Source organism: Pantherophis guttatus, chromosome 2, assembly GCF_059756535.1.
Source record: "Pantherophis guttatus breed Tessera chromosome 2, ASM5975653v1, whole genome shotgun sequence".
In the NCBI taxonomy this organism is placed as follows: domain Eukaryota; kingdom Metazoa; phylum Chordata; class Lepidosauria; order Squamata; family Colubridae; genus Pantherophis; species Pantherophis guttatus.
The window spans coordinates 190,988,273-191,012,686 of record NC_142064.1 but is presented as its reverse complement, the minus strand read 5'-3'; the positions used below and the strand labels follow the sequence as shown (position 1 = coordinate 191,012,686).

Below are 24,414 nucleotides of genomic sequence, written 5' to 3'. Positions count from 1 at the left end.
GAGTTTTTACAAACTTAATTAACCACAAGCTTTTGTCTTTTCACAACTGATTATGTAACATTATCAAGTTAAAATGAAGCTTCTTCAGAACATCAGCATTATAAAGAATTTTGTTTTACTTCTAACACTGTAAGGCCAACTACATACATCTTTGAAATTAGCACAAAGTTGAGTTTATCCTTTATAAAAGTAAGATAAGGATTTGTCCCGAAGATATTATATTGATCTTTGATATTGTACATTGTTTGTGAACAATGCTGAAGAATTTCAGCCTAGAATTACATCATAGAACAAATTTATTGATGTTGACTGGGGCCTGCATCTGTGTTCCATTGAGAGAAAGAGAGAGAGAGAAAGAGAGAGAGAGAGAGAGAGAGAGAGAGAGAGATTTATAATACATGCTGCCTCACCCCAGAAAAATATTATGTGTTTTGCTTTGTGATTCTACCTTAAATGTTTCATTCTTGTTGGGCTCATCATCCAGGATTTAGCTTGGAGGAGGTTAAATTGTTATGTGGGAAAGAGCACAAGTGACTTGATAGATTAGTCTATAACTCGGTGTTCATTTGCAGTAGTAAATAGACTCAACAAGCTTCTTGTTTGGCCAACTGCTGAGATAAAACTCTGTTTCATTCATTTAGCGTATTCACATTCACACAGGGTAATACCAAATAATTAATCCATGGGTGGCTTTTGTGGCATATACAAACCTCTTTGCCTGAAACACAAGAAATTTGTGTGGTTGCTTAACAAATTGACTGCTTGAGATTTGTTCCAAACACTCATTTTTCATTTTGACAATCTCTCTCTCTCTCACCCCTTTGAGGGGTAAAAGGCTTTATGTGTACTTTTATGTACTGCATACTAAATCCAGAAACAATATATTAACAAAGAATGGAGAAAGTTACTTTTGCAGCTTTGGCATACCAAATCCCATTATGAAAATGGCTCTTATCAATAGCAGTGCATTATTTGTTTACTTTCTTGGTTTTAAAAAGGAAAAAAATGGAAGTAGGAATGCAGAATTGCACATTTTGCTTAGTTAAAGCAAACCTTTTTATGGAGCATCCAGTAAGCAGGCTTATGTCTACTTACTTTAGAACATATATTTGTGGTGCCATGTGTGAATATGAATTCTATGGAATTCCTGTTAGAATTGGCTTAAGATGGAATGTAATTATTGTTAATATCCCCTGCCCAAATGTTTGTGGAAAGAATGTGAAAAAATTCATTTGGGTTGCTTTTGAATATTCAGTCTTTAAATGGAAAGCAAAGGTACTGGAAGAATGACAGCTCTTATAAGGCAAGCTCAACATTAAAAACTCACTGCTGTTTTCTTAAATTGCCATTAAGTTGAATTAAGAGAATTAGCTACATTCTTTCATAATAAGGAAGGGAGGGAAATTGGGAAGTATGAATTAGAGTGCTTGATATTAAAATAGAAAACAAAACATATTCTGTTCAGCAAACCTTCTAAACATTACAAGAACATGCATTCAGTAAGCTTAGACTTGTGTTCTAGTTAAAGCCTGAATTTATGTTAGCCAAATAGCAAATACATTCACAAAACAAATGGATGGTAATACTCAGTGGTGGGTTCCTCCCGGTTCCTCCCGGTTCCGCCGAGCCAGTAGCGGTGACGATATGACGTCACCAAACCGGTTCTGCCCCCCGCCCCCCGCGTTATTCTTATCTTTTATTTGGCCCCACCCCAATCTATTGCTACCTCCTGAGTCCCAGCTGATGGCTAGAGGGAAGAAAACTGTTTAAACTCTTGCTGTGGGGCCTCAAAGGACCGTCCTACAGCTGATCAGTGTTAAAAGAAAACAAATGAGTAGATCGATACCTGCAAAAATAAATGGGTAGACCAGTGCCTGCAAAAATAAATGGGTAGATCGGTACAGCTCTGCAAGCAGTTAAAAGCCTGGTAGACCAGTACCTCTGCTAAATCCTAAATAATTGTCACATGACCATCAAGCCATGCCCACAAAATAAGCCACGCCCACAGAACCAGTAGTAAAAAATTTTAGAACCCACCCCTGGTGATACTGACATCTAAAAATGCAGGCACGTAGACACACACAAAACTTAGTGGACTGTACTCAAAAGGGTTAGAAATATTGCAGTTTATGTGAGTCTGGAGAAAGGAATCAAAATCAGTTTAAGAAACACAGAACTATCATTAGGATTTTTATTTCTATAGTGACAGAAAGCCTACAAAGAAACCAGATAAAGTCCTTTGGTGTTGATTTATTCCATCAGTGCAAACTCTGAAAAATACCTTTGCCAATAGAAGAGAATATTTATAGTTCAGGGTTGAACTGTGCAGTCCTTGGTGCTCTCTGAGCTTGGTTGCAGAAATTTCATTACCCAATTAGGTAACATCTTCAGTGCTAAAAGGGAATAGAGTTTTACTCTCTATTTTTACAGTATATAGTGGCTTGCCCTTTCAATACTGGTGGGAGTGTTGTTTTCTTCTTGGTAGTTCCTTGATTAAACTGTTTTTTTTAATTGTTGGATTGTTTGTCTCAGTTGGTAGTTCCTTGATTGGGATATTGTTTACTGCTTCACTGTTGTTCTGGTTTTAATCCTGGTGTTTAAACTACTATTTGTCTGGGTATTGATTGCTGGTGCACAGGTGTTATGGTGTTTTTGTTTCCTTTTTAGCTTTTTTATTGTCTCTTTTGAATAGTATATAAATGTTGTTTATCTCTAGATGCCTGCTGATGGCTGATTGTCTGAGTGCCAGGCTTCCAGGAGTTCTCTAGTGTTTTTGGACTTGCCTTAGTCTAGGATGCTCACACTTTCCCAGTTGAAACTATGGTTAAGTCTTTTCATCTTTTCTTTGGACTGCTAGTTGTTATTTATGGATGCACTCTGCTAGTCTCCTGCTATCTGTCATACATAGAGACTGGTACAGTCCTTACTGTATGTTGAAGATGACTCCTGTTTTTATTGCTGAGTCTTTATGATGTTTTAGAAGGCTTTAGCAATAGTACTTAGATTGATATATGCTTCACAGTGCTTTACAGCCCTCTCTAAGCAGTTCACAGTGTCAGCATATTGCCCCCAACACTTTGAGTCCTCATTTTATCCACCTCAGAAGGGTGGAAGGCTGAGTCAACTTTGAGCCTGGTGAGATTTGAAACTGCCAAAAGGATCCTGGAAGTGTAGCTCCTCTATACCAGTGTATGCTTCTGGAATGAGATTCCCCTGTGATCTGGATGGCTCCCACCCTAGTCGTATTTCAGAGGGCCTTTGAATACTTGGCTGTTCATATAGGCCAGAGGTGGGCAACTATGGCCCTTTTATGACTTGTGGACTTCAATTCCCAGAATTCCTGAGCTAACATGGCTGGCTCAGGAATTCAGGGAGTTGAAGTCCACAAGTCATAAAAGGGCCATAATTGCCCACCCCTGATATAGGCCTTTGGCTGTGCTAGTTGCAGCTCCTTCTGAGTAAAGTGAATGCTGCCCATTTTCTTGCCATCTTTTGTTCCTTTGTCTTTATTGTTGTATTGTTATTTTTCTGTATTTTTACTTTTTGAACCACTCAGAATTATTTGGAGATAGGTGCTATACAAATAAAATAAATATTTCAAATGGAAGAATGGAAAAACCTATTGTGACAAAGATTAATATGTTATTATTGTGATGTAAGATTTTGTGGAACAAAGACTAGCTAATCAGAATTCAACCTTTAAGATGCCCTTTAAAACAAAAGGAGCTAACCTCTAGGAATGTCTATCAGTATGAATTCGTTATGACATATATATCTCTGTCTTGCCTTTATGCAATATGTATGTATTGTGAGATAAAGGCCTCATTATACACTAGGCTTCAACAAACAGAAGGCTTGCCCTGGAAATATTTTGACAGTGCCCCACTGGTGGCATCATCCAAGGAGAGCTACAAAGAGAGTTGCTTCCAGGAGAATCTCGGGTGGGGAGGAAGTAATTGCCTGGACTGAGAGAACAGGATGCAGACTTTATAAACATCCAGCTACCTTCCACAGATGAGACTGAGAGATGTAAGGAAAGGAAAGCTAAGAGTTTTATAGATACATAAAAATGGCTGAATATTTTCAAAGGGTTAAAAAGCTGCTGAGTTTTATTCCTGTTCTGATAAGAGCTAAATTAGAACTGGGCCTGTTCTCAAATTCAAACCCCATATTTATTTTGATGGATGTGATTTTTCATAGTTTTTGGAGAAATGTATTTCATTTTTATTTAATATATTTTATTTAATATATTTTATTAATCATGCATTATAATAAATAAATACATTGTGGTAGATGCCCCCCCTTTCTGTTATCATTTTGTGGAACATAAGATGTCTATGTGGACTACAGAGTCTGGATAATGAGACCTCCCAACTCTTCTCATTACTTAAGGATGATGAGGTTATCTAAAAGCTGTCAACATTTCTTTTCTTTTGTCCCCTCACCATGTATCTGGTGGCATGGCTACTGATTTACACCTTCTTCATATTATTCCTGTTAAGTGCTAGGTTACAATAAGACCCACTCATCAATGACTTGATGTGGATTAATATATGAAATATGTAATGTGTTACTGAGATCTGAGGGAATGAAATGGTTCTGTCTCAGTCACGTTTACTTGATGTCACTGGGCAGCATTGGCACAAATAGGGTTTAGAGAAGTGAAACTATGTTCCATTGCAGAAAACTGTTTTGAGGTCATTTAACTGGCATTGGACTAATGACTAGTTTGAGATACTCTTGGTCTAGTATATAACCTGCTACCCAAAGCCTTCTTGACTAAGTGAATTGATATTATATTAAATTAAATGTTGGATGATTCCAAAATTATGTCTTGGAGGCATTAACATTCATAATAAGATTCCTTTAGGAGGACCAGATTGTAGTTTCATGGCCTCCACAAAATCCTGGATCATGGATTTTGGAAGGCATAGTTTTTAAAAGTCAGAACTGGAGAATCTGCTGAAGTACTTCTTGACTAATGAAATGAAATGAAATTGAATAATCCATTAACAACATCTTCAATTCAGTTTCATCTCTAGTACTATGTACTTGGCATTGTCCCTGGGTTTAATGGAGCTTTGGGTAAAAAAATAAATTGTGAAAGTTTCACCCTGAGATCTATTGTGTGGTTGTGATGGCCACAAAATCAATTCATTTGTGACCTCCATGGTATCTTAAGTTGCTATTTACTTATAGAGAGCCATGGAGGTGAACTTGGAGAAGCTGCTAGAACAACAGCAGGTGCAGAGGAGGAAGCACACTGTATGTTAAGTCCAGGAGATTCAGAGAGTATGACAAAGAGACCCAAACATGAAAACTATAAGAGAGAGAGAGAGGGAGGGAGGGGAAAACCCAGGCACACTTGCCAGATTCTTCTGTCAACTCTCAATAAAGGAGAGTTCTATTCTAGTGAAATTAGTTTCCTGATCTGGTCCACTTCATAGGACTGACATTATTAGAGTTCCTTAAAAATGGTCAAAGGCTTGTTGTCATCTTGTAAACTGTGTTATTATTGTGAAATAGAATTTCATGAAAAGAATTGTGGAGGATAGGATACATTTCAAAAACAAAATGTCATGCTGATTGGTTCCTACAGTAATGGTTGTTTAAGAACTTTATCTGCTTATTTCTTGATTAAATCAGGACTTGAGCCAAACATTGTGGTCTGTTTTCGGGGTTTGCCATCTACTGTCAGATAATTGGGAGAGTGGTTACTGTAAACAAGTCAATTAATGTTTGTAGCAAGAGACAAAAAAAAAAGTTGTGTGCAATTTGCTTTTCACCTACAGAGTTTTTGTTCCCATTTTAATTGTAATTAAGCAACAGTCATTAATCCTGGAATTAATGTTACTGGAATAGCTCTCTTCTAAACAAGAAGTATAAATACAAGAACAAAAAAACAGAACCACTCCTTTTCACTTTTAATAACAGAGAATAAAATGTTTGTTGTAACATTGTATTATTCTTGGTACAAGCCCTTGATTTCTGATTCTAATCAATTTCTAACAATGTTGTCAATACCTATTCATTATTATAAAAAGTTATATTTCCATGTTTTCGTAATCATATTTGTTGGCCTTCTAATGTTGTAAAATACCATTTGTAAAACAGACCTTGCAAATTGGATCAAAAACTGTTAATTTAATTTTAAAGAATTACATTCCATCTTCCTTAGAAACTAACCAAAACAAAAGACATTATTTATATTTATTGCTGACCAGAAGCCTCTTATGGATTTTTTGTATAAAAATGAACTTGTGAATTACGTTTTTGATGATTAAATAGGATAGATTACAGAAACAAGAGTAATACAATGTAACTTCAGAGAGAGAGAGAGGGAGGGAGGGAGAGAGAGAGAGAGAGGGGGAAAGAGAGAGGGAAGTCAAAATATGTACTTATAACTGCTGTGATTATCAGAAGGCACATCTTCATACTTTTTTTATTTATTTTTCTTTAACTACTTTTTTTCTTGCACTTTTTGCTTTTTCTTTTATTTCTTTTTCCTTTCGTAATTTCTACTAGTTTGTGTTATCTTTTATCTACTTGTTTAACAGTTTCAATAAAATAATTTAATTAAATTGAACAAAATCAGCAAGAAAGTAAGGTTTAATTTAAAATTCATGAAGTGGACAAACTTATTTATAACACCATAATTTCATATTTTTCACACTTGTGACAGAAGAATTTTTTTTATCATATTTCTGCAATTATTAAATATCAGATATTTGAGATAGTAAAAAACAGCCCATTTAGGAGACAATGTATAATTACAGAAGCTGGATCTTTTGACATCATAATTTATATTATATTCTTGATAAGGCCTAATAGATTTCTAATTGCTACATGTATCCAAATTGATAGCCAGGAGCTCTTTCAAACTTGAATTTTTTTTTTATTTTTTTTTTTGGTCTCTAAAACATCATTACAAAAAAGGACTGACACCCAGTGTTCATTTTTGTTCATTAACCTAATGTTATGCTTTTTCCACTTAAATAAATCATGATTTTCTACTGAACCTAGAAACTTGGTTGAGTAGCAAAGTAAAATGATCAAGATAACTTATTGAAGTAGACAACTATATCAATTTTGATAAATTATAGACAAATTGTTGTCATTACAGCATCTAAAGAAATAGAAATAATGAAACAAAACAGTCTGAATATTTTATAGGGAATACATATATAAATGTAAAAAAGCTAAACATTGATATTGATCATGGTATGAAAACTGCCTGTAAATTTTTTGTTTATATTAGAACCTGGATCGTGCACTGGATCCATATAAATATATGATTTGGTGTTTGGACAATTTGAATCATAAAGAGATTTCTTAAATAACTGGTCCTATTCTTGTTCAAGTATTGCTTAAATCAGCTTCATTGATTATGTGCCATAAAGTCATTTTCATCTCCTAATAACCGCATAGATTTTCTCCATGACCTAAAACTGAATGACCCATCAACTTAATTCTGGATGTTTAGACATCTAAAATCTTGAAAATCGATTTCTGTTTGGCAAATGTAAAAATGTATTGGGAGTTAGAATGCAGTAAGTTTTGTGTCCTTATAATTGGCCTATTCTGGTCAAAATGTTCTTGTTCTGTCATCTCCCAAAAAATATCAATAGCAATAGCAATAGCACTTAGACTTATATACCGCTTCATAGTGCTTTACAGCCCTCTCTAAGCAGTTTACAGAATCAGCATATTGCCCCCAACAGTCTGGGTCCTCATTTTACTGAGCTCAGAAGGATGGAAGGCAGAGTCAACCTTGAGCCTGGTGAGATTCGATCTGCCAAACTGCTGGCAACCGGTGATCAGCAAAAGTAGCCTGCAGTACTGCACTCTAACCACTGCGCCACTGAAGCTCTTATAATATTCATCTCTTAAAACATTACTTCAAAAATATTACAAAACATTTTTTTTTCAGGACTGCTTTTTAAAGATAATTATATTGTTGTTTTTCAAATAATACTGTTAGCAAAAATGTGCTGAAGTTACACAGAAGCTAGGAACATATTTATAGTTTACTTGTTTTAAGTGTAGAAGACAGAAGTGATCTTTCAAATCAATTTTTATTAAAATGGCTTCTCTTTCAGGAGATAGATTCAAATGGCTCAGAAATAAGGATGGTTGGCAGAGTTCTGAGTGAAATAATCTACCTTTAAAATACAGCATAAAATGCCTGTTTCAAAGACTAGATTCGATTTTTTAAAAAATACGTTTTGATTGACTGATTCATTATGTGCTGTCAAATTGGTGTTGACATAACTAAGCTTGTTCTAGGATGATGTCCTTAACCTTGCCATTAAAAGGTGCCATATTATTTTGCTATTAAAATGAATAATCAATTTCTTTTAATGAAGACACTAAAATAATGTTATTGTTATAAATGATACATTCTGAAATCTGATATTCTTCTAATGTATTGCTACTACAGTAGTAAGAAATCTCAGTGCTATTAATATTGGAAAAACTGAAAGTCTTAGATGTAACACACTATAAGGTAAAGGTAAAGGTTCCCCTCGCACATATGTGCTAGTTGTTCCCGACTCTAGGGGGCGGTGCTTATCTCTGTTTCAAAGCTGAAGAGCCAGCGCTGTCTGAAGACGTCTCCGTGGTCATGTGGCTGGCATGACTAAACACCAAAGGTGCACAGAACGCTGTTACTTTCCCACCAAAAGTGGTCCCTATTTTTCTACTTGCATTTTTGCGTTCGAACTGCTAAGTTAGCAGAAGCTGGGACAAGTAACGGGAGCTCACCCCGTTACGCGGCACTAGGGATTTGAACCACTAAACTGCTGACCTTTTGATTGACAAGCTCAGCCCTTACACTATATTATGAATCAAAAATCTGTTAAAAGGGGGGGGGCGGGTTAAGCAAAATAGGATGAAGATAGTACCAGTTAGTTTCCATGACTTCTCTGTTTTCTGAGTTACCTCTCTTTCAATGAGTGGAGCAAAATGGATTTTTGTGATTTACTCCTATTGTAATGCAAAGTACTTGTAGGTGGTTTACAGTAATCTCTAACAGCAACTAAAACCCCAGTTTTACAAAGGCCCTGTTCCTGGCAAAGTAAAATCTGCTAGAACTAGATATGTTGATCTTTTTCTTTCCCTTTCTCATACATATTTCCTTCACCAATGAAGAAAATGTAATTCCACTAAGGACATGGATTTAGTTTATTTCTTTTTTGGGCCAGGAGTTTTGCACAGTGTTATTACTGTAGCCAACAAAGTTAATGTTTGATTATTGCTAATTGAAAACTGACCCATGGAGGTAGACTTTTTCTCTAATATGTGTCCGGTGACCTTTGGAAGACTTTTGCATATGTAAAATAATGAAGGCAGGAAACAAATAAACAAACAAATAAGGCAGTCCTTCAGAATATCATTTAATGGACATCACTTAATCCCATTCTGTAACTTCTATGATCGAAGCTTCAAGTAGTGTGGGAGGTGCATCTCTAACTAGGTTGGGCTCAAATGGATAATATAAATATAAATATCAGTAATCATATATAACTAATTATTTTAAATCCTATAACTTTAGATTGAAGAGCTTCAGAAATTTAAAATGTGAACTAATTTTATAGATAATGATGATGATTATGATGATGATTTGATCCTGAAACTTCAGTCCAAAGCTTATAATGATTATTTATTTATTTATTTATTTATTTATTTATTTATTTATTTACTTACTTACTTACTTACTTACTTACTTACTTATTTATTTATTTATTTATTTATTTATTTATTTATTTATTTATTTATTTATTTATTTATTAAATTTTTATACTGCCCTTCTCCCGAAGGACTCAAGGCAGTGAACAGCCAGGATTAAAATACATACAATATGAAAATTAAAATAATTTTAAAAATAATTAAATCAAATTTGGCTTCCCCAATTTAAAACCCCTTACCCATAAAATTAACCAATTAAAAATTTTAAGCCAGCCCTTATTTCAGGCTTGCTGAAATAAGAGTCTTCAGCACCCGGAGGAAAGTACGGAGGTCCGGGATCAGTCGTATCCCTGGGGGTAGCTCGTTCCAGAGGGCGGGTGCCCCCACAGAGAAGGCTCTCCCCCTGGGGGTCGTTAGTCGACATTGCTTGACCGACGGCACCCTGAGGAGACCATCTCTGTGGGAGCGTATTGGCCGGTGGGAGGTTATCGGTGGCAGATTTATCTCAATGCAGATAAAACCCATTTTTAATTCTTCTACATAATTCTGTTGATTTTAAAGGTTGACAATTACACAACCTTAATGCTCCTACATATATTTTAAAACTTGAAACACAATATGCTCTTTAAGATAAAATAATTCGATGCTTTTACCTGTTATCTGCTTAATTTAGTTTACATTGTGCATAGAGATGTGCGAGTTGATTGTTTATAAATGATTGTGTGCATGTATGTGTTCTGTATTTTTGACAAGCAGGGGGTGGAGAGAGAAAGAAAGAGAAATCTTTGAAGCTTGGTATCATCAACACATTTTCACATCATTATTATAGATAAGAACACAATTAATAAATTCATTTAAAAGAGTTTTCTTTTCTTTCCATGACTTGGGTAATAACATTTCTTAAAAGTCATGGTCGTTTTCTTCCCAAATTTGTATTAACCGTTTTAAAAAAAATGTCACAAAATTATTAGCTCTGCTAAGTACCCAAAGCCAGGAAATTAACTCCAGAGGAAGGCTAAGAGTACTTTATTGAGACAGGGTATGGTATAGAATTTAGCTAGTTTAATTGTGCAATAACTCTTGTGCTTTCTTATAGATCAGTGATTGGGGAGGTATCTCTTGAGTCCCTTCCAAATTAATATTCCAATATTAATTAATATTGAATTGGAAGAGATGCAGTTAAAAATGTTTCAGTCCCTTTTACTTAAACAACAGCTTTTGCATATTTCCATCGTGGTCATTTTTTCTTACCCTCTCTAAATTAATTTGAACTATAGTAAACCAGGATTTAATAAAAATGGGGAAAGTTTTTACTGAAAATCCAAACTAAAATCAGCTCTATCTCTGACCTGCAAATCTGACAACTGAAAATATTGTTGCTAGCTAATTTTTTTCAGGAAGACCTAAAGTAGAAGTATAGAAGTGGTACTACTTAATATATTATAAAACAATACAGTAGTATAAATAAAAGAAGAAATAAAAGAAATATTCTTCCCTGTAATGTTTGCTAAGTAGTTTTAGTCTTACCTCATATAGAGCAATGACTCCCATCTGCTGTACAGCAATTTTTCAAATATTTGTAGAGTACTATTACATATCCATTTAATATTTTTAAATACAAAGTAAACACATCTTTTGGAGATTCCTCATATGATTTGTTTGCTTACCAGCCTCTCTCACTCTTCTCTTGATGCACACTTTAACACACAAAACTGAACACAGCAGTTCAAGTGTAGCAATGCAACAAAGAACAAAGCTATTCTTTTCAATGGGAAGGACATAGTATATCAATTAATATAATATAGAATTATATTCAGTTTTTTGCAGCTACATCTCAATACAAGATTCATATTTAGTGTGTGATTCACTACAATATCTACTTTCTCTAGTATGATGAAAGAGATTTAAATCACTTGAATTGTCAGGATAAGTCAATGGTACCTTAACAATCCATGTCCGATCTCATGCAAAAGCGGAAATACTTCCAGTAAAGAAACAAGATAAATAATAGCAAAAGATAGATTATTTGTTTATGTATTTTCATTCATTATATTTATATGCTCATCTAAAATCACAAATGTGATTCAGGGCAACTAACATAAAAATTAAAAACAACATATAAAAATCACAAACCAAGATTCTAAAAAAATACTTCACAGCTGTTTCCCTTGGAAACGGACTCATCTAGTGTCTTGGCTCAGTGCTGAATAAAAAGTACAAAGCTTCAACTCCTTGGAAGAGGCCAGCAGGGTCAGCACCATCTGCTTCTCAACCGGTGCACTTTTCTATATGGCAGATGCCATGAGAGAGAAGGCACATCTTTTGGTGACATTGTTTAACAGAAGAGAGCCAGAGCATGCTCGCCCTGCTGAACCTTGTGGAATAGGCCACAGGTGGTCCCATTAATAACCCAGTCCTATGAAAGAGTATATAGATGATGATCAGTATATTATATTCTGCCCAGAAGCTTACCGGGAGCCAATACAGCTTATAAAGCAGTGGTGTTACATGGACTCATTGAGGTGCACCCATAACTACTTGCTCTACTGTAATCTGGACCATTTGCAACTTCCAATTGGTATTCAAGGAGACCATGTAAAGCAGAATGCAAATGGAGTACAAGTGGCACTCAAGATGCAAACAAAGGCCATCCTGGCCACAATTACCACATACTCTTCAAAATGGGAATGAGAGTCCTGGAGAACCTTCAAATTGTACACTAATTCTATTTGGGGAACTTAATTTCCCCTCTAGAACTAATGATGGAAAATTGCCATACTTGAGACACTGTAAACTCCACGGCCACTTGGTCATGTTAGAGTTGAGCCTAAGTCTGTTCTTCCCTGTCAGTCCTCCAGGGGCTCTTGACACTGAGAAAGAACATTGATAATACATTTGGCTGGCTAGGGATCAAGATTTATAGCTGACGATACCTTACCACCTGGCTTCAAGCAGATCTTCAATAGGAACAGAGAGAGAATAGAGTCTGGAGAAAACCTGTAAACTAGGGACTTTGGTCTAGACTTCTCCAGCTCCCCATTAACCAGACTACAACTGACCCTGGAAGGAAGAAGAAAATCATTGCAACACCGTGCATATGCTTCCAATCAGTCTAGAAATGTACTACAGTATGATTGATAATATCAAAGACTCCTGCAAGATCAAGAAGAGCCATGATGGATGTAGCGCCACCATTCCAATGCATTGGATATCATCTGCAACCATGATCAATGCCATATTCAAGACCTGAAACACAATAGAAAAAGGTCTAGATAATTTGCTTCTTCCAGGATCTTCCAAAACTACAGTGGGATGAAAATTGTCTAGTAGTGGGACATCTAGCGGTGGATTCTTAAATAGTGACAGAAACTATCTTCTTAAGTATAGGAGATACCAACACCTTCCCTCAAAGGTAAATTGACTACCCCCTGAACCCAACCACACATCATTTCCAGGGAACTTTGATCATTGAGGATTGATGTAGATATAATATATAGGTAGCTCCGAAATACTATCCAGTTGTTCAGGGCTAACTGGCTCAAACTCTTCCAGGATATGAGTTAATTCCTCTGTCAATTTCATAAGGCTAGACATTGCCTCAGAGCAGATCTGAGTGACTTAATCTTTAGGACACTTCAAGTAATTCTCACAACTGTTCTGTAAATATTCTTCTGATCACTCTTTCTCCCTTGGAAGCTCTAATCATCTTAGAACTTCCCACTATCTGTTTATGGATGAGATAAGCACATATGCTTCTCTTATCATCACAAGATAATCCTTAATGAAGGCTCTTATCCATTTACTAGGATCTGCTATTTCTCTTCTTCTGGGATGCTATCTGTGCCAGCAGCAGATTGAGCAACACCTATTCCTCTGAGTCTTACTGCCATCTGTAGGAGACAAAATAACAGCGTGGCCAGCTTTGTGATAGCCACAGAACTTAGGCTGCCCCTCCAGCATAGTTATAGATCCACTCCCACTGCTGCCACTCAATGTGGGATTCAGGTGCCTTGCATCTTGGAACACCAAGGTCAGGCATCTCACACAGTTGTCTTTGCTGTCCAATTGGCCCACTGACTTGTCTGGCTCTTAGTCCACTACCTTCCTTCTAAGTTACCTAGACAGTTGCTCTGAAAACTTTGCACCTTGTTATCTTCTTCAGTTGCCATGAAGCCCCCAAATATCTGATTGTGATTTGAGGTGCATCCATTGGCCCTCCAAACCTTTCTCGCTCTTCCATAATGTCCATAACATAATATCATCTTCAATATTATCATCAATCTTCTGTATCCCATCACTAATTTCCACCCAGCCTCACTGTCATTATAGGAAAAACATATATTAGTACTTGGCAGCAAAAACAATAATCTGCAGATGGTTAAAAGGTTTAATAAAATTACTGTAACATAAACTTTTTATGCATTCATTGGTTCATCAGTTACTTTTCTTGTGATAATTCTTCTAAGTGTTTGGTGATTAGGTAGAGGATGAAATGCTGGTGCAAAAAAAAAGTTGCTAACTTTTAATGTTTGATTTAAAATGTAGGCAAAAATTTCCTTTACATTTTCCTTTACATTCCTTTATAGAAAAACAAGATAGTTTTAGGTTAAAGTTACAAATACCAGGATTCTAAATAGCAATGAAGCAAGTCTGCGATGTCCTCAAGTGTCTCAGAAATTTCAGTTCACTAAAAAAGAAAAACAAGAAATCCAAGAAGAAGCCAGTATGGTTTCACAAAGATCTCACTGATAAACTGAAAGACAAAAAGGATAAGTACAAAAAATGGAAAGAGGGACACATAATTAATGCAGAATATCAGCAGATAGCCCAAATCTGCAAAGATGAAGTCAGGAAAGAAAGCTTCAGAATGAACAAAGACATGCAACAAAAGTCAAAGACAATAAAAAAAAGTTTCTTTCAACATGTAAATAACAAGGAAACAGTCAAGGAAACAGTCAGTTCACTAAAGAGAGAAGATAGCAAAGAAGTAACAGGCAGTAGAGAGAAAGTAGAGCTTCTTAACTCATTCTTTGCATCAATCTTCACACAAAAAGAGACTTTGGAAAAAGTACAAAGAAGAGCAACTAAGGTGATTAAAGGCCTGGAGATTAAAACATGAAGAAAGGTTGCAGGATTTGGGTTTGGCTAGTCTAGAGAAAAGAAGGATGGGGGAGGGGGGGATGGATTGATATGATAGCAGTAGTCCAGTAAATTTGAGAGGCTGCCACAAAGAGGAGGGGGTTTATTTATTTTCCAAAGCACCAGAGGGCACAACAAGAAACAATGGATGGAAATTAATCAAGGACAGAAGCAACCTGGAATTGAGGAGAAACTTCCTAACAGTGAGGACAATTAAACAGTGGAACAGCTTGCCTTCAAACTTTGTGGGTGCTTCATCATTGGAGGTTTTTAAGAAGAGACTGGAAATGGTATAGGATCTCCTGCTTGAGCAGGGGACTGGACTAGAAGACCTCCAAGGTCCCTTCCAGCTCTATTCTGATTCTGATTTTATATTACGGGGGAGGGGGGAGACAAAATGTCAAAAAAAAATCATCATTTGTACCAATATTGCTTTATTAGATTTTATCTATGCTATATTTTAAAAAGCATTGTGCTTACAGTTATTGATTTATTTTTGTGTTTATTAAGCTAAGGGAATTTTCTAATTCTAATAAATTAAAACAGGTTTTTAAAAAAACATAGATGGGATCTTAACTATTTAAAAATGTCAGTGTCAGATGAAGCAAATACTGTATTTGCTGGAATTCAAAAGCTGGAATTCAAAAGTACAATAATTGATGAGAAATTGCCTGAATACAATGAATAAATGGTGATTTTCTATCTCCTTCTGCTAAGGAAATAGAGTTTCATGTTCATATGACAAAGCCATTCCTGGCTTTCTATCTGTTTCTAACCAGTGAACTTCAAAAAGAATATATTTCAACCAACTCTGTAGCTGATAGATCAATCTCAATAGTAATTTAATTACCATGGTAAATTTCATTTCTTCGAAGAGAAAAAAGAAAATCTGATTTCATTACTACAAGTTATATCTACAGTATGGTTGTGATAGATTCCTTCCTAACTTATTTTAAATATAAATGAGAAAAAATTAAAACCTTAATAGAGGTACTCGGTGTAATTGGTTGCACTGCCTAACTATCAGTTTGATAATACTCTTAGTTCAATAGAAACATGAACATGGTCTACAAAGTTTGGATGAATTTCATAGCAAAATAACACATTATATATTAACATTCAAATATTTCTCTCTCTCTCTCTCTCTCTAGATGATAGATAGATAGAAAGAAAGAAAGAAAGAAAGGAAAGAAAAGAAAGAAAGAAAGAAAGAAAGAAAGAAAGAAAGAAAGAAAGAAAGAAAGAAAGAAAGAAAGAAAGAAAAGAAAGAAAGAAAGAATTTATTTATTTTAGGGTTTAATCAGCATTATATTGTTTAGGAAAGCTCACCATACACCCTAGTAATAATAGATTATGGTTCTAATCACATATTACACTAAATCATAATATAGCTTGTTTTCCTAGATATTAATTTATAATACTTTATGGCAACTTTCCCCAACTTTGATGGTCTCCAAACATACAGATTTCAATTCCCAGATTTCTTAACAATGGCCATGCTGACTACAGAATTCCAGGACTTAGTCCAAACATCTGGAGATTCCCAGGCTGGGGAAGCCTAGTTTATAGATTAACATTATTTGTGAGTCCACAATAAACCTTAGCTAAATCAGGCAATGATTAGAGTTTATTTGAACATGCTGTGATACTAATAAAAGCAATCTGGTAGTGCATTGGTTTGTTTTGAACAGCCATTAATTGTAGTTGGTTGCTCTTTATAGCCTTTAGTTATGGTTTCTATGAAAATAGTAAACATTAGTCCTTTTAGGAAGATAATGAAAGTGGGATTTTTTTAAAAAAAAATCTGGTTTATAGGAGGTTATTAAGGGGAAAAACACCTTTAATTATTGTATGAAGACATGAAAAGGGTTAGGATCAAGAAACTAGACTATATGCTGCTTATTATTAATCTGATAAAAAAATGATCTTCAGAAGATAGATATCAAGAAGGGCTAGTGAAGAAAGTAGGATGCATTTTTCCTAACTATGGCTGTTTTGTGCTTTGGACAAAAGACAAATTTAGGATTTTTTTAAAAAAATAGATTGACAGCACTTGTCTTTGTTGCTTTCTTAGGATAGGAGCTCCTGTGTTTGAGATATTGATCATTATGATGCAGTACAGACCAGGCTGTGTTATTTATAATGGAATGGCTGTGTGTTTGTCTTGTTCTATATTTTGTGGAGATAAAGACTTATCTTTCAGGCTTCACTGCAATTTTCATGGCTTTTCCATCTCAAAATGGAGTGGGGGTGGGGGGAATGGCATCAAAATTATTGGACGTGGAACAAATTTGCAGAATCTGAATTCAGACTCATCATAGGTCTAATCCCTGGGGTGGACATAAAGATGATTATGGGACTCTGGGGCTTCAAGTTGTCCAGCTCTGATTTAAAATGAGGGATTAGACCAGAGTTCCCCAATGTTTCTGGCTTTGCGAACCAGGGACGGGGGGAGAAGGGATCATTCCACAAGCTGCCAGCAACCATGCACATACACACACAGCTCCATTTGTGTGACCAGCCTGTTCACACAAATGGAGCATACGCTCACGCATTGCTTGCCCAAGTGAGGATGCATATGTGCACATGCGCACTGGCCATTTCTGTGACCCAGTTGCAATACTCTCACAGCCCACAGGTTGGGGACCCCTCAGTTAGATAACTGTCGCCAAGTAATATGATGATTTGTTATAGACAATTGCACATTGTTTTCCAAATTTGCTATTCAGTATATGACCAGAATCCCCTCCCCACCTAAAAACATCTCCATCAATAACATACCCAGAGGTTGCAGCAGATGCTCCAGTACATCATCACAATGCAATGCTTCTGAATCCTTTTGACTTCTGTTGGGTGCCCAGCACTGAACCAATCACTTTGTCCAGTTTCCCAAGTCTTTACTGTGGGCTTTCTTCTTTAAAAATTCAACATTACCTCATGGTATTTTATTCAGCATTACCTGTAATTTTATTCACTAAGTGGCCGCAGTGACTTCAGCAAACTGATTCAATATGTGTTGGTTCAGTACTTCACAAGAATCACTTGATGTGTAGCTAGCTGCACATCAAAACATTGCTGTGTGTTCAGTTCACATAAAAGGAACATTTTGTGCAGGGCATACAATCAAGTCTACTGCAAATAATCAGGTAAACTGCTACTAATTCATTTTCACTTTGGAAATGAATAGTTTTTACATGTGGTGTATTCCTTCTTTTTATTAAGTGATAATACAGTTGCATGGCAAGGAGTCCTGGGAGTTTTGCAGGAATCTTTAGCAATAAGACCAGTTCATCAAGCAGTGGGAATTACTTGAGGAAATGTAGTGAACCCTGTATTGATAGGTGATTATAGACTAGGACTTCACAAAAAAATGTAATTTCTGCTATTACAGAATAGACCTGTTCCTCTAATGGAGATGAGATGCTTGTCCTCTTCCATTGCATTTCTGCTCTATGATCACTTACACAGCATGAAGAGGTAGGGACCGTAGAAACTCTACTTTGGATAATGAAGGAGCTTTGTTATCAATTCCCTCATCACTGAAGGCATGCATAAATGCTTGTATCATTGCATCCATACCTCACCACTTCTACAAAGCTTCCCTCTCTGAAACAGAATCCATGAGAAGGTGATTATGAAAGAAAGAGAGAAAGTAAAGGGAAGGGAAGGGAAGGGAAGGGAAGGGAGGAAGGAAGGAAGGAAAAGAAAGAAAGGAAAAAGAAAGAAAGAAAGAAAGAAAGAAGAAAGAAAGAAAGAAAGAAAAAGAAGGAAGGAAGGAAGGAAGGAAGGAAGGAAAGAAAGAAAGAAAGAAAGAAAGAAAGAAAGAAAGAAAGAAAGAAAGAAAGAAAGAAAGAAAGAAAGAAAGGAGACCAGGTACCTTCATGAACCCACAACCTTCCACCTGTTCTTACATATATAAAGGAATACAGTATGTACACTTTCCTAATAAGATGCTTTATTCTGTGTTTTATATGCACTGATTGATTTAAATAATAAAGTATTACTTCGGCAGCTTTTTTATTTTTATTTTTTAAGGAAACATGAGTTTTCATGATTTACAGATTTAAAATCTAGACTGATTCAGATTCATGTTAATTACTGAAAAAGGATATACTCCCAATGAAACCAGTGCTAAAATATGCATATACTGTAATGCCAGGAACAAGTCTTGGTGCAAATCTTTACAATGGGGGAAATCAGATCTCTTGTTAATGTAAAGATTGTTAAATTGTTTCCTTCCCTGTTGTTTTGGGGGTTTTTTTCCCCTCCAAAGGACTTGAAATTACTTAAGTCACTTACTTTTTATGTCTTTCTCTTATTCCTGACCTCACTGCGTGAATTTTCCTTCAGTCTCTCTCATTCATTATAAGCAGCAGGAGCCGGTGCTCAGTGAAGCTGCCAACTCCTGTAGCCTGACAACCAAAGGATGGGAAAGGCATGCCTGTATGACCTTTCAGGTCTAGGAGAGGGGAGATATATGGGATGTTTCAGTACAATTGTCCAGAAAGTAGGTCACCCCTGCTGACTCAACAGCCTGTTCTTTTCAGGAAAACCATCAATTAAGCAAATACGTGGTTGCTTGATGCACTACAAATCTGTCCTCAACGCTACCTTATGCAACCTTCCTGTACTGAAAAACAAGGACAGAAATTTGTCTCTCAAAACTCTATTCAGCTGTCACCATGATATCCTAGAGTCAGCTGGAAATGTTGGGAGTAAATATGGTTTAAATTGTTCTAGAGATGCACAACCACATCCCCATCCACCTTTCTTTCATGGTTATAAATGATGTTTTATCATTTTTATTCTTTGCATTCCAACAGAGCAGTGGAAGGAAATGATATAAAGAGGCATGAAATTCTGCCTGCCCATCCATCTTTCTGTCAGCAGGTTGGCTCTCCAAAAACAGGAGAAGCCAACAGAGGAAAAATTAGATTTAAAACAAAAAATCTTCCAGATCAGGCTGTGGAAATTCAGAAGAAAATTCCAGAAAAATCTCCCATTGTGTCCCTATGGGAGAGCAGCTAGACAGCATCCAGAATGTTGCAGACTATTCTAATTTAAACAGACCCTCTTCCCTCCTAGACTTAAGTCCTAGACCTAGATTGTAGGATATGCAGCTTTTAAAAACATGCCATGCATAAATCATAACTTTTTTTTTCTTTTAGAAAAGAGATATTCCATTGTTCAGAAAGTTAAAATTATACTTTTGAGTTTGATCTACATGATGTAGAGGATTACTCTCAAAAGTGTCCTAAATTGGGAATAGATTGCTTAAAATCTGGACAGGATACAGCACTTTAAAAATTCAGCAGCATATGCCACATGGGAAAATGATATTGTTTTGACAAGTAAAACAATCCTGCCCTGTTATTTCTGGCCAGTGAATGTAGATTTTCAAAATTAAGAGCAGCAGGGAGTTTCCAGCCACTCAGTTTGGTAAAATCAAAATAAATCCTGAAGAACATTGTGATAATTGCAGATTAAACTCTCCATTGTAACTGATGTGAAGGATGGGCACAATTACTAGCTCTGGTTGCGTAGGAAGAAATCCGCCTATATTTGGCAGCTCCACACACAGTGACACAGTGGTCTGCTTACATATAGAAGAGAAGGGCTGGCATTTGAGGGAAAGACAAGGAACTATGTTTGCTGATGTTGCCACTGTCTTCCTGGCTGTCCCATTTCTTCATCAGATAAGACCAAATCACAATTACAATTTAACAATGTTTCCTTCATTTCTTCCTCAGAACAAGCTAATAGATGCTGTTGTCTTCACCATTTTTCCCCCTTTTCCTTTCCAATATTTTTTTATTTCCACTGTGGCAGCATCTTTTAATTTTTGCCCCTTGAAATTTGAATCCCCAGCTCTTTCAGGCTGCTTCACCTCCATAAACCCTTTCCTTTCCAACCAATTTCTTTTAGGTTCTCCCCATTATGCTTCAGCTCTCCCTTTGTACTTATGATATTTACAAACCTTCCCATCTTGTGTCTCATTCTCTATAGCGTTACTTTAGGCCCTCTTTCTTCCTGCTTCATGTCATCAGCTATTCCTTTTTTCCATCTCCACAACATTCTTGTTTTTCTATTTGCAACAGATATTCTGATGGCTTAATTGTGAATTATTGCAGTTATTATTAGAAAGTACTGAATGTCTCAGCCAGCAAGAAGAATTTTACAATTCACAAAAGCTTACATTTTTGATAAAATTAGTTACATAGAAATTTGTGATTCAATTTGTTATTGGGGGTTTTGGCCAATACAATTGTCCTCCACTTTTCTGAAATAAGCTGTCAGTGTAAGGTAAGATTCAGAAGATTCAGAAGAAATTACATTAGAGCTAAGTTAGAAAACACTGGAAGAAAAGGACGAGGAGAAAAGAAATTTGTTTTGAAAATGTGTTTATAACCAAACCATTTTAAGACAAAATCTTTTAATGCAAAGGCTTTACCTCTGAGCTATTCTTTAGCCAAGTCCTTTTAAATTTATCTTGTTTATGAAACACTAATGGGAAAAGCTGATATAGAAAATAAGAAAACTACCTTCAGCGATAGTCCAAAGGATTGCTTGTCCAGAGTTGAATAAAAAACTCTGTTTTCAGAGTTGAAAACAGATTTGATTGCTTTCAGCTCTCCATTTATAGGGGAAGTGTTAATAAATGCCTATTTTCCTTTTTGTATAATGTACCTATCCAGTGTCTCTTAGCCTCTATTTTCTTAGCTTCTACTTTATTTATTTTTTTAATCCTGTTTTTAGCCAATCTTTCAGCATGAAGTGAAAGGAGAAAAGAATAGATTCTGCTTTTGATCCTTGACAAGCTCTGTTGGATTGGATAAATCCTGTTGGATTGGACCACCATATAAGCCACAGTATATAAATAAAAATAATACATAAATCAATAAAGTCTGAGAAACCAGCAATGTGTAACATATTTACTTGGAAGAAAGAATCATTGAAGGTAATGGGACTTACTCCTGAAGAGAGAGAGAGAGATGCCACTCTTTAATGACTACGTCAAACTAGCTCTCAGAATATATATTGCAGAATATACAGTATATTCCAAAGCAAAATTATTGTCAAAGCTCTTTTTGATGATAATAGGGGTGTGTATATGTGTGTGTTTGTGTATATATGGGTGTGTGTGTGTGTGTGTGTGTGTGTGTGTGTGTGTGTGTGTACTGTGTTTCTCCGAAAATAAGACCCTGTCTTATATTTTTTGAACCCTGAAATAAGCGCTTGGCCTTATTACCATGCATTCAAAAGCCAGATTGGGTTTATTATCAGGGGGTGTCTTATTTTGTGTGTGTATATGAGGGAAAGAGTAATGTGAATGAATGAATCAAAAACGGACTTTTGTTTTGGAGATTTTGAATTTGTGCTTGAAAGAAAGGTGGATGGATTTGAATTTTTCTTTATAAAAGTTGGGTCCATGTGGATCTTGATAATATAATAAATCTAAAATCATTGTACATTCATAATTCTGATTGGGCTCACAGATACGAAGCTTTCTAATATCACCATGATGCATAGATGAATCCAAAGAAAGTATTCCCAATACTTACCTTGATTTTTCTATGGGATCTAACCAAAACACCCACTGATCTGACACTTTTCAGGCATAAACCATGGATTCAAAGCACAGCTCCTCATCAATCTTCTTTATTTATGACATTATTTGAAAGCTTAGTTAAATTATATGCCACAATGAGCTGCATGGAATGAGCCTCAACAATCATACTGTAGATTCAGCTGTAAAAATAAAAAGGATCCATACTATTTGGCTTTTGTGTGTGAGAGAATAATCTTTGTGTCAGAGAATTTTATGTATTTGTCAGATTTGTATTTATTCGTTTACACCCCAAATAAAAGGATTACAACATCATAAAAAGAAAAAGAAATTAAAATGACAAAAATTGCAAATGGCAACTACTGGATGGCAACAAAGGATTATCCTGATTTGTTTGATTTATTTTCTTCCATATTATGGTTGTCAAGATTTTGATTGATATGCTTACCAAATATAGCCTTTCCATATTTAACCACTATATTAATATTATGTTAATATCACATTTATAAAAAGTATGCAAATTCAATAATGTAAAACTCAGTTAGGTTTAGAATACAGTTCATTCTAATTTCTACTATGCTTCAAAACCCAAAGAAACTGAAATGTAGTATTAAAACCATCCATTCTATTTAACATAAGATGTGATGACTTTATTCTGTCCTAAATATTATGATGAATTTAAGAGTCAGAGTTCCTGTGCCCAGTTTTTATTTAGGGCAATCTTTGATTGGGAATGAATGCATTCAGGCAATATTAATAGCATATTCATTCATAGAGTTTCCCTTAATAAAATTATGAACATATTATCTGTACAAGACATGTTTTCCCAAAATTCTGCTTACTCATGGTAATTATCCCAACAAAAATTCAACAGATCCACATCCAACTAAATTAAATAATAGAGTTAATATATGAGTGTGTGGAAAGGAAGTCAATTTAATTAACCTATATATTAACTATCAAAGAGAATTTAATTTCCCATAAAATATTAGTTTGTCCTTTCACACTTCCCTTAGTCAATGTGTCAGGAAAAAAATAATAAGCCGAAATCTTTTATGCAGATTTTGGATATTAAAGATAGAAATAGCAATAGCACTTAGATTTATATACTGCTTCACAGTACTTTACACTCAACATCGAACTGCTGGATGACACAAAAAAAATTTGTGTTGTTGTGTATATGTATATTGTTGCAACAAATGAATCTAACTCTCCGGAAAATGTTGTTAAATTGACAAAGATTGAATAATTGTTCTATATTTCTAAACTGGCTAAAGCATTCTGGCAAACAGTAGTGTTTAATAGATTTTAGAGGCAATTTCTGATTACATGGGCTCACATAATAACCCAAGTTATTATGAGTATCACAGTTTTAAAACTTCTGCCACATTTTCTTAGATGAGCATGCAGTTTCAGTTACTAAGCCAGACACCTAAAATTAAATAAACTGCCTGCTTTATTATCAAGTTATAAATTATGATTTGCAGAATAATTCTGGGTAACCAATAAATACAAAATGCCACCATTTCAGTTTGTGTTAATCATCTTCATATAGATTGTGGGTCCAGAAATTGCTTTTGTTCATTCATTTGGAAGTATAACACGTTTTTAGTTAATGACTATTCATTTTTATAGCAATGCCTATGGCAAAGATACCTGTAATGTCTGTTGTTTTGCAAAGATTCAGCATAATAATTTAAGGAAAACATCCTACTGTAATGGGTTTGAAACGCATCTCAAGTAGTTTTTCACTTAAGTATTCCATTTATTTTATTAATGTTAAATGAAATTGTAGAAAGCTATAATGTTGTCTGGCACTTGTCCCAAAAAACATAGTTCATTTCACTTCTCCAAATTGTCTCAGAGGGTTTTGGTCTTTCTGTCTTCCAGTAGCTACCTAACATTTTAGATAATCACTTTGCATATAGAAGTGACTATATTTCTCTGTTCCAGTATATTGAATTTTATTACATTCACCTAGTTAGTCATGTTCCTTCCAGATCCAGCTAATTATGTGCTAA

At 35.4% G+C, this 24,414-nt stretch overlaps 1 protein-coding gene and 1 long non-coding RNA gene across 5 annotated transcripts in view; one reads left to right on the top strand and one right to left on the bottom strand.

The window, feature by feature from the left end:
• The window catches only part of FSTL4 (follistatin like 4), a 462,461-nt gene that overhangs the window by 322,183 nt on the left and 115,864 nt on the right, over positions 1-24,414 (top strand). The gene's annotated exons all lie outside the window — the stretch shown is intronic.
• On the bottom strand, positions 12,784-20,906 carry LOC117656156 (uncharacterized). The gene is made up of 3 exons (XR_009621673.2): positions 20,804-20,906; positions 19,126-19,285; positions 12,784-12,933 (listed from the first exon to the last, which is right to left on the bottom strand). It is a non-coding gene; the product is annotated as an uncharacterized LOC117656156 (long non-coding RNA).